Below are 11,438 nucleotides of genomic sequence, written 5' to 3'. Positions count from 1 at the left end.
AAAAAAAAAAGTTTAAAAGGCATCCTAGAACTTAAATGAACAAAAATAATACATTGGATGACTTAAACGAAGTGATTAGAATATCAAATGCAAAAGTATCAGAATCATAGGAACCACAGGTAAAGAGATAGAAATTAAGAGACCATAGCCTAAGGAACTGGCTCCAGGGCATCTGAGGCGCCAATCTGGAGTTGCGGAAGAAAGAAAAAAAAATGAGCAGGTAAAGAGGGAATGACTAAACAGAGGAGGAAATAGAATTTCCCTGACTTAAAGATTCCGGCCTGATGTTTGCGTGGTTAGTGCTCACTCTATAGTCCAGGCTGACCTTGAAGTCACCATGGAGTCCAGGCTGACCTTGAAGTCACCCTGTAGTCCAGGCTGAGCTCTAACCTTCTGCACCAGCTCCTGGATTCTAGGATCGCCCCGACTTGAAAGAGTTCATAGCGTCCCTAGAGCTGAGAGCCGGGTCGGGTCCTCAAACTCAGTCAGGATGTTGTTGAACAGCCGGTGTGAAAAGAAGCTCAGGGTCCTTCCACACCAAGGAAACGTAACCCCAAAGGTAAGGGAGATGGTGTCGCAATGCCTCCCCTCTCTCTCCCTTCCAACAGTGGAGGCCAGAGGGGAATGCTGTTCGTAAAATAACAGAGCCAGCCAAAAATTCCCTTTCCCAGGCAGGATGTGTGTGTGTGCGTGTGCATGCGTGCGTGCATGTGTGTGTGTGTGTGTGTGTGTGTGTGTGTGTGTGTGTGTGTGTGTGTTAAAGCTCTTACATAGAATTGGTCTTGCTGTCCCATCCCAGAGCTGACTAGTTGGCCAGGATATTGCCCCAGGGCAGGGAGCAGGCCTGTGCTGAGATTGTTCCTTGGAGCTCAAGGCCATTCCTGCAGAGGGATTTGTACACACACTCAGCAGCTCGAGTGGGTGGGGCATGACCCTCGGCGCCCTTCTCAGGGTATGACGTGGTCATGTGCAGTATGTATGTAGATGTTGCGCTGTGCTGGGACCTTCAACAGGGGGCTCTGGGTGGAGGTGGGAGGAGAGGCGAGAGCTCTGACGTGCAGAGTTTACCGATTTTCTTTTTTTCCTTTTCTTTTTCTTTTTTTGTTTTTGTTTTTTTTGAGACAGGGTTTCTCTGTGTAGGCTTGGTTGTCCTGGAACTCTCTCTATAGACCAGACTGGCCTCGAACTCACAGAGATCTACTTGCCTCTGACTCCCCAGTGCTGGAATTAAAGGCGTGCACCACCACCGCCCAGCAATTTTGCTGATTTTCTGTGGTATAAATATTACCATCATGATGGATATCCGGGTACCAGTGCGATGTTGCTGAACAGAGCAGTGTGTCACCAATGAGCATCTAAGCAGGCTGTCTGTCGCTGTCCCTAATGAAACTTAGGGGAGTCACGAGAGAAGGCAGAATCGCTCATGTCCATCAGTAGGAATAGCTTCTTCTCCATTTGACCCACTCTGATTTTGTCCACCACCTTTTTTTTTTTTTTTTTTCCAGCCTCAGGTTATTTTGCCCTCTTCCACTGATTGGAGTTCCTTTCAGTAGCACTCTCAATGGAGTCTCAGACACTTGGTCACTGAAGGTCTGTCAGAAGCGGAAGATGCTTCTGGGTTGGTAGCTGTGGGGAGCAATGAACAGCCAACTTTATGCAAGAGGCTAGCAATGAACAGTCTTTGCTTGGGGGACTTGCAGTGCGAAGACAGACCTCCCCACAGGTTCTTTGGCTCCTTCTGTGTGTGCTACTGTTGTATCCTAACACCCAGAGAAGGGTTAATTATAGTCATTTCAAAGTCCCCAGTGGAAGGAATTGATGAACTCCAGGCTTTCAAACCAGCCAACTCAGAGAAGGGCGATAGGTATGCAGGGTGGTTGGGAATGAGACCTGCTCCATGCAGGCTTTCTTCTTTTTACCCAAAGTTTTTGTTTGTTTGTTTATTTATAAGTGAGAAAAGGAGAAACGTCGATTGAAAACCAAAAGCAAAATCCAAACCCAATTCTACCAACAAACTCCTTTACGTACCAAAGCCCTATTAATTCAACTAGTGGGGTATCAGATGTTGAAACGAACTCTCACTCACATCCATCAGCATGCCGGAGCACATACCCAGGAAGGCGGCAAGCTCCCAGCATCCTCTCTGAGTAGATAAGCTGAGCAGACCTAGTGCAGGAGCAAGAACCTTGACTTGACGTGGCTAAGAAATGAGCCATTCCCTGGCTTCCCAGCAAGCATGGCCCTGGAATGCAGACATGAAACCCAGGAATCTTCCAGTCACACAAATGGAGTGCCTAGGACCTGTCTTGGGAGTCTCTGTGCGCTCGACGGCATGCTGGCCCAGACCCCTGAAGCAATAGCTCCCAAATACATTTGGATCCGGTCTCTTTTCTCCTGGTTTCATGTTTCACGCCTTCAAATGAGTATATTAGATTTCTTGGGCAGCCTTATGAATTGCTTGTCTAGAATACTAAATTTTAGTTAAAAAACAAACAAACAACAACCCAGGGTCTGACCTCTTAACTACCTGTTTTGTAGTTAGTTAAGGTTGGCTGTGTGTGTTTCTGACACTCTGCCCCCCTCCACTACTACTGACTGATGATTGAAACTTGAACCCAGGGTCTTGTGTGTGATGAGCATGTGTCCTTCCCCTGAGCTATAACACGGTATAAATTACATGGGAGCCGTTCTGTTTGGGCCTCTAGTCCTCTTTGGATATGCATGTGTGTGTTTCTATATCAATGCTGACATTGGGAGAGATTTTTTTTTTTCCTGAAAGAAAGCCCTTGATTTATTGAATTTGACAAAAACTTGCTTTTAAAAATTTCAGAGTTTATGACCTCCCCCACAATTGCACACTAATTATTACCGAACACCATATTTCTTCTTATGGCATCCGCTAAAGTAATACCTTATTGACTTGCCCTTAGTGACCAGAAAACTCAGAGAAGAATTCAATATCCAGATGTGCCCACCCTGGTTTTGTAGCAATCAATTACCTTTTGGGGGTGACTCTTAATTTTCTGATTCATAATTTTATGGTCATTTTTTAAAGATTTATTTTTATCATTTTTATGTGTGAGTGTGTGTGGTGGGCGGGGGGTTGTACACATGAGTGCTCAAGGAGGCCAGAGACATTGGAACCCTCAAAGCTGCCTCGTGTGGATGCTGGGAACCGAACTCAGGTCCTCTGGAAGAGCAGTATGCTCCCCTTACCTGCTCAGCTATTTTTCCAGGTCCCTTTTCTGGCTATTTGGTGGAAGGAATGAGGAGAAGCCCATTAGGAAACATTCATATATTTATCTATTTAAAATCTTCAACTATTGTATTTTATATTCTACTGGTATTATATGACTCTAGGGCTGTTGTAACAAGATACAGAAGCAGCCTGGACAGGGTTCAGAGGGGTTATTTGTTTGGTTTGATTCTAAGGGAAGGGGCTACTGGACCATCGTTTGAGGAGAGTATTTTCTCCAGGAATATATCACAATTTACTCCTGCATTAAAGGAAAAGCACTAGGCAAAGCTGAAGCTTCACCATCACTGGCCAGTTCCACATCTGAATGTAGTGGTATTTGCTCCGCCCATGACCTTGGGCGATAGAGCCCAAAGGAGGTGGTGCTTCCTGTTGTTGTAAGTGACCGCTTATAAGGGGCAAATTCCACTACATCTAAACACAGCATCTCACTGCAATCAGCTGCCGCTCTTCACTGTAGACTCAGGATCGGACATAGGATGAGAGATGGTGTGAGACAGACTGTCTGGGAGTGCTGCAGCCCAATAAAGAATGTGCAGATGAAGGGGTAAGGATGCTCTCAGGGTTGCCATCAGCCACACTCATTGCTATTTGCCCTGTGGCCTAATGCGCCTGTTTTCTTATGATCCCAGGAGAAGAGAATCATTCAAGGATTATCATTCAAGGTGTTCAAGTGAGTAGGAAAAAACCTTTAGTCTAGTGAGGCCATGGGACAGTTCTTTGGGGTGCCCAGCTATTCAGGTGGCTGAGGCAGGAGGATTCAGAGTTTGGGTCCAGTCTGGGCAATTTAGCCAGTGTCTGCCTCAAAGTAAATAAAAGACCAATACTCGTATCTGCTCCAGATCATCTCCATATTCTATCCTTATACATAGTTGGTATGGGGGCTTGAATAGGAATGGCCCCCATAGACTCATGTGTTTGAAAACTTGGTCCATAGAGAGTGGCACTATTAGGAGGTGTGGCCTTGTTGGAGTGGGTGTGGCTTTGTTGGAGGTAGTGTGCCTCCAGGGGGTGGCTTTGAAGTCTCAGAAGCTCAAATCAATTCACTTCTTGCCGCTGATGGATCCAGATGTAGAACTTTCAGCTCCTTCCCCAGCACCATGGCTGCCTCCATGCTTCCCACCATGATGATAATGGACTAAACCTCTGAAACTGTAAGCCACCCCCCCCACCCCTCCCACCCCCCGGTTAAATGTTTTTCTTTATAAGAGTTGCTGTCGCCAGGCGGTGGTGGCACATGCCTTTAATCCCAGCACTCGGGAGGCAGAGCCAGGCGGATCTCTGTGAGTTCGAGGGCAGCCTGGGCTACCAAGTGAGTTCCAGGAAAGGCACAAAGCTACACAGAGAAACCCTGTCTCTAAAAACCAAAATATAAATAATAAATAAATGAAATAAAAATTTAAAAAATCTTTTTTTGTAATCAGTAGTTATAAAAGTGATTATAGTCTGTTTTGTTTTTACATATGTCCTTGACCATTAATAAATAATATTGTATAGAGATTTTAGTGTCTTTTTACTTACTTTTATCTAGATTTTATGTTTGCATTTTTTTCTATGTGGAAAATGGCAGTGCTAATATTTTTCTTACTAACATGCTACAGAAAAACCAGCAAACCAGAGAAGGGCTTGAAAATCATTTTAAGACAAATTTTATATATGGTCTTTATATATACTCTATGGGACTTTATCCATATTCTTACATGTATTTGTGTGTGTGTGTGTGTGTATAAGTTTGTCATATATATATATATATATATATATATATATATATATATATATATATATATATATATCATAGTCAGTGGCGTGTTTCTGATGCCCCCTCAGAAGAGCAGCCCCACATATAAAATGGTATCTTTTCAACCACTGAGTGGTGATGCTGGGTATCGAGTCCTTTCTTTGGGTGGTGTCCTGGTTGTTTTGTGGTACTGTGATCACAGTACCCAAGAGAAATGCCTGACAGCAGGGAAGGTGTACTGGGCTCACAGTTTCACAGGGATTTCATTCTGCCGTAATGGAGAGGATGTGGTGAGGTCCTGGTACCAGGACTGTGAGGTCAGTGTTCTTCACATGCTGGTTGTGGCGGTTTGCATGAGAATGTCCTCCCTAGGCTTTGTGTCCCCAGGCTGTGGCACAGTTTGAGGAGGCTTAGGAGGTGTGGCCTCTTTGGAGGGAAGTAGTCACTAGCGGCAGGCTTTGGACGGTGAAGGCCTCAAGCCGTTTCCAGTTTGCTCCCTCTCTGCTTTATGTTTTCTCTCAGCTTCAGGCGCTTGCTGCCTTGCCTGCTGCTTGGGGCCATACCTCCACTTCACCGCCATGGAACCCTTTTATCCCTCTGGAACCATAAGCCAACATAAACTTTGGTCACGGTGTTTTATCACTGCAACAGAAAATAACCACAGTGGTGGCTCATGACGCCGAGAACATAGACTGGGGACAAAGGTAGGTATAGCTTTCAAAGGCTTCCCTCCCTTGGCCAGGTTCCAACTCCTAATGGCTCCACAGCCCTTAAAAAGAGGTTTACAAGTTGGGGACCAGGCATTCAAAACATAAGCCTGTGAGGGATGTTTCAGATTCAAACCATAACAAGTAGCAGAGGATACGCAAGGGCAGTTCGCTTCCCATTACATATGCCCTTTGGACTGAAATGGACTCACAGCTGTAGCAAACCAGACCACGCTGCAGGCAGGAAGCTCGGCACTTATTTTCTCATGGTCTAGGCTCATGCAGCAGAGAGAGAGTCTCTAGAGCACAGTGCAGGTCAGCCACGGCCAATCCAGAACTAGAATCTCTCCTGCCTCTCTCCCTTTCTTCTTCTTCATTTTTGTGACTTCCTAAGACGTCAATAATCACTCGGCTCACTAGATTTGCTACGTTTTCCCAGAAGCCTCTGTTTTACCCATCTTCTTTGGGGCACACAGATTTCTGAGGGCACCCAACGAACAAAATTGGGTGTTTTTTTTTTTTTTTTTTTTTTTTTTTTTTTTTTTTAAGATTTATTTATTTATTACGTATACAGAAGAGGGCACCAGATCTCATTACAGATGGTTATGAGCCACCATGTGGTTGCTGGGAATTGAACTCAGGACCTCTGGAAGAGCAGTCAGTGCTCTTAACCTCTGAGCCATCTCTCCAGCCCCAAAATTGGGTTTTGAAGTCCGTTCCTGAGATGCCCACAGAGCATCATCATAGCAGTGCCTATCAGCCTTTTAAGACAGCGGACTCCAACAACTCCCCTGAGGTGAGTGTTGGCTTTATTCTGATTTTATGAACTTTGCTTTGCTTGACTGTTCAGCAGTTTGCTTGACATCAATAGATAGCAAGGCATTGGCCCCAAAACTCACACCCAGTTCCACTGGTGCCCACATGCACACTCCCGTGGAGAGCACTCGGGCTAACTTAGCTGTCGGCCAGTCATTAGAAAGCTGCAGTTGTAGTCCTTAATCATGGATGATCAGAAAGCCTGGCCCCAAATCCAGGGCAGGTGTTCAGCGGACAGGGCACAAGTGAGACATTTGTCAGAACACTGGATGGTGAGGCCACGAGAGTAGGCAAACTGAGAAATGGGAGAAAAACCTTGAATGGAGGCCAGGGCAGCCATCCTCTGGGTAAAATGGTAAGAGGGGAAAGCAGACTACTGGTATGGAAAGCTAAAGAAGAGGGTGGGAGTTGAGGGAGTTCATTCCCCTCCTCAAAGACCAAATTTAAGAACGCCATATGTTGTCTGTGTCACAAACGGCAGAAGGCTAGGCTTGATATGGTGGTGTACACCTTTAATCATGTCATTCGGGCAGGGGTAGGTGGATCTCTATGAGTTTGAAGCCAGCCTGATTTACATAGAGAGTTCCAGGTAAGCCAGAACTACAGAGTGAGGCCTTGTCATTCATATATATATATATATATATATATATATATATATATATATATATATATATATTTGTTTTCCAAAGGCTGTGCAGTTTCTAGGGTGATAGGCAAGGAAGAGTGGTATGGGGAGGGAGGGTATGACACTTACTTTTGACAATTTGATGCAGTCTAGAATCATCTGGTGTAGCAGTTCTTTCTCTGTGATAAAATACCACGAGCAAAGCAATTTACAGAAGGAAAGGTTTACTTGGGCTTCAGTTCTAGAGGGAGAGTCCATAATATGGGAAGGGCAGGAGAGGGAGGAAACATGGCGGCTGGAGTCAAAACAGAGATCGCCTCTCCAACCACGGACATGAAGTAGAGAGAGCAAATCCCAAGTAGAGAGAGGGTATAAACTCTGAAAGTCCATCCCCGGTGACCAGCTTCCTCCAATGAGGCTGCTCTACCTCTGCGAACAGTACCATCAGTTGGGGACCAAGAGCTCAAATACCTGTGTGAAAGGGGACATTCTTATTCAAACCACCACACCTAGGGAAGAGAGTCTCAGTGAGGAAGTATGTAGATTAGGTTGGCCTGTGCGTGTGTCTAATGGGGGATTGTCTTTATTATGTTGCGATGTGAAGACCTGCCTGTCTTAGTATGCTTTCTATTGCTGTGAAAAGACACCGTGATGTCAGTAGCTCTCATAAAGGAAGATATTTAACTGTGGCTGCTCACTTGCAGTCAGAGGTTTAGTCCATTATCATCATGGCAGGAAGTAAGGCAGCATGCAGGCAGACTTGGTGTTGGAGAGGTAGCTGAGAGTTCCTCCATCTTGATTCACAGGCAACAGGAAGTGTTCTGAGACACTGGGTGGTATCTTGAGCATATATGAGACCTCAAAGCCCACCTCCACAGTGACACACTTCCTCCAATGAGATTACACCTCCTAATAGTGCACTCTCTTTGGGAGCCGTTTTCTTTCAAGCAACCACACTGACCATGATGGGTGGGTGGCGCCATTCCCTGGATTGGGGTCCAGGACTGTATAAGAATTGAGAAAGTGAACATGCATGAAGTCATTCTTTCTATGTTCTTGATGGTAGATGTGACCAGCTGCTTTTCAAGTTCCAGCTGCCTGGACTTCCCCACAATGATGCATTAGAACCTGGAAATGTAAACTAAAATAAATCCTGACACATTCCTTTAATCCCAGCATGTAGGAGGCAGAGGCAGGTGGATCTCTGAGTTCAAGGCTAGCCTGGACTAGACAGTGAGTTCATAAAAATCTGCCTGCCTCTGCCTCCCCAGTGCTGGGATTAAAGGCATGAGCCACCACTGCCTGGCTGAGAAGTAATTTTTTTTTTTTTTTGGTTCATAGAAAAGCAATTTTTTCCATTATCAGCACTTACACAGTTAGTCATGGAGAGTAACAGGCCCGATGCTGAGACCAGTCAACCAAAACAGAGAGGGCATCAAACTACAGAGGTCAAGGACTGACCCCTAGAAAAGCAACTCTCATCGAGGATTAATTTATTTTTACAAACAAAGACAAACCAGCAATTCACTCTTTCTCAATCTGACAGTTCACCAGAGGTATGACTGTCAGTTGAAAACATAGACTTTACAACTTGGTAGTCCCAAGTTTAAAAAACAAAACAAAACAAAAGAAAACAAAACAAAAACCCACACACAACAAAAGCCATTTCACAGAAAGGAAAAGGATAATATGGAAACTACTCAAGAAATACACTAATGAGCAAAAATATAAGGGGAAGGAGGAAAGTGTTGTCTTAACTAAAGAAACCAAGACTCTGGTTTACATAGGAAAATGTGCATTTTGGAAAGCCAGGTGTGAGGACTTTAAACTCTATGACTTGACTCTTTCCTAATTCCTGAATAAAAATGACATCTTGCAATAGTTATACTCATGGCTCAGACACCTACCTCACTTGGCTCTATTCCTTATCCACTCTGGCCTCTTACTTGAGAATCTGAAAAACTTGGGGATATAGCTTAAGAAGAAAAATAATCACACGTAATATGCCCCATTTCTGAAGCTGCTTTAGACCTGGGTTGTTACTTGAAAATTCCTGAAGGAAAATTTAAATATAAGTCTGTGGCTTTGTTGATTTAAGTCCCCAGTTAAGATTTAGAAAACCCCCATACTTTGGGCTAATAGTTTTGTTGGTGGCACCTATTGTAGCCGGATGGGTGAACCAAGTCTGTGTCTCAAGCCAGTGTTCAATCCTTCTAGGGTTCAGAGGACAACAAGGGGAGTCCAAACCATAAGTGCAGACATGTCTAGGATCCTTGTCCTTCTGGATCCACACTTCCTTCAGGGTCTTCATCATTATAAATGTTCTCTGCCACCTGCCACGCTTGCATGATATTGTCTTCTGATACAGCACAAATCACCCAAGGTTCGTTGGGATTCCAGGAGAAATCAGATATCTTGGCAATGTGACCACCAAGAATAAACAACAGCTCTGGTGGGCCATCTTCTGCATCTTCTGGGGACTGTTCTCCAATGTTACTTAAATCCCAGACATTCAGCCTATGATCACTACCACTAGACGCCAAAATGGTCTCATTGTGAGGTGACCACTGAGCTTGGAATATTTCATCCTTATGTGATTCAAAGGAATGCAACTTGAATTTCAGATTTCTCAGATCCCACAATGCAACAGTCTTGTCAGCTGATCCTGTGGCAAGAATGAACTCACTATAAGGATCAAAACACAGACAGTTCACTTCAGCAGTGTGAGCATCGACCAAGTGGCTTGGCTTGGAAGTATTGTTTGAATGAGTATCCCAAATCATAAGTTTCTGATCATCAGCAACTGACTCAAACAGAAACAAGCCTGTACATAAGATGCACGCACAAATACATAATTAAAAATAATAAAAACCATTGACATTTTAATTCTGGTTAACCTTCATGCTACTAAAAGGTGCCAGTCCTTTTGAAATTGTCCAGAATGTTGTTCTGTAAGGCCAGAGGTGCTCCACTCCTGTGTGGAGTATGTGCAGAAGTTTCCAGAAGACCACTTTTTGAGCTTGGTCTTGTTTTTGCTTAGGATAGGGCATCATTCCTCAGCAGCTTCCCAGGACCCCTTGGCTGTGCACACAAAGAGAACCCGGCCTTTCTTGTTTGGGCCTTTGCTCCTTCCTATGTGATTGAATTTACAGAGGAACTGTTTGCCTTTGGCCGCACATCCTGAATCATAATCAGGATGCTGCTGGCACAAAACCTGCTCCCACCCTTGCCTGAAATAACTGAATAGGGAAGTAGAATTCCTCCCCTCTCCAACCTTAAAGAAAGAGACTCATAATTTATTGTGTTCTGGCAGTGCATCAGAAGTCAATTCCTTCAATTACAGTAAGGGGGGGGGGCAGAGTGACTATGGAGGGAGGTTCAAAACACCTCATCAAAAGGAACAAATTGTTCGGTTGACACCAGAGTTGCGAGGCTTACGTGTGTGTTAGCCAGAGTCCAGTGGCCTTCAGGGATGCCCCCCTTTTTGTAGGGTATGGAAAAGGTGCAAAGCCTCCTCTTGACGAACACACTTTGGCTTCCTGATGTAACTGGGGTGCACTAGTTTTCTAGGGTTGCTGCAAAGTCCTTATGTGTTTATTTTTATTATCTCTCTATTTTATTTATTTCTTCACAGTTCTGAAAGTTAGAGATCTGCTTCTGGTGGCTCCAGGCATTCTTTGGGTTACTGTGACAGGCGACACTCTAGCCTCGGCCGGTGTCTTCTCTGCCTTCTCCTTTAGCGTCTTCTCTGTGTATCTTGTGTCTCGACAGATACTTGTCATTGGATTCAGTGCCACTTGGTCATCCAAGACAATTTTCACCCCCAAGGCTTCATTTAATTTCACCTCTGGAGACCACCCCCACCCCTAATAAGGTTACTATATATGTGCTAAGCGTTAAGTCTTGCACAGATATTTCCAGGGTCCAACATCCAGCCAGCCACAACGGGGATGCAGGGTAGACAAGGACAAGGCTCGTGCTCTCAAGGGCTTCAGTCTAGTGAGAGAGACAAAGGGTTAAGTAACACTGTCAAAGCAGTACCCAGAGCTGAAGAGACGTCTCAGTCATCAAGAGTGCAGAGGAGGCACCCGTGTCTGAGATCTCACAACTCCCTGTCACCCCGGCTCTGGAAAGATCTGATGTCTCTGGCTTCCAGAGGCATTTGCACTTATGTGTACATACAATCCCCCTCCATGAGTACGTGTAGATGTAACCAACTGTCTTATTAAATAAGAAACACAGAACCAATGTAAAGAAGAAAGCCAAGAGGTCAGAGCTCAGAGCTAAAACCTTACC

At 44.8% G+C, this 11,438-nt stretch overlaps 1 long non-coding RNA gene across 1 annotated transcript in view; it reads left to right on the top strand.

Annotated features, from left to right (window-relative positions):
- The first annotated feature begins 308 nt into the window (after positions 1-308).
- Positions 309-11,438, top strand: part of LOC143268104 (uncharacterized) — a 33,052-nt gene continuing 21,922 nt past the window's right edge. The window contains exon 1 of the long non-coding RNA XR_013043706.1: positions 309-559. This is a non-coding gene — a long non-coding RNA (uncharacterized LOC143268104). The remainder of the gene's footprint in view (positions 560-11,438) is intronic.

This window comes from Peromyscus maniculatus, chromosome 12 (genome assembly GCF_049852395.1).
Source record: "Peromyscus maniculatus bairdii isolate BWxNUB_F1_BW_parent chromosome 12, HU_Pman_BW_mat_3.1, whole genome shotgun sequence".
NCBI classification, from domain to species: Eukaryota; Metazoa; Chordata; class Mammalia; order Rodentia; family Cricetidae; genus Peromyscus; species Peromyscus maniculatus.
Note: the sequence above shows the minus strand (reverse complement) of the source record. Positions and strands in the feature narration are given on the sequence as shown.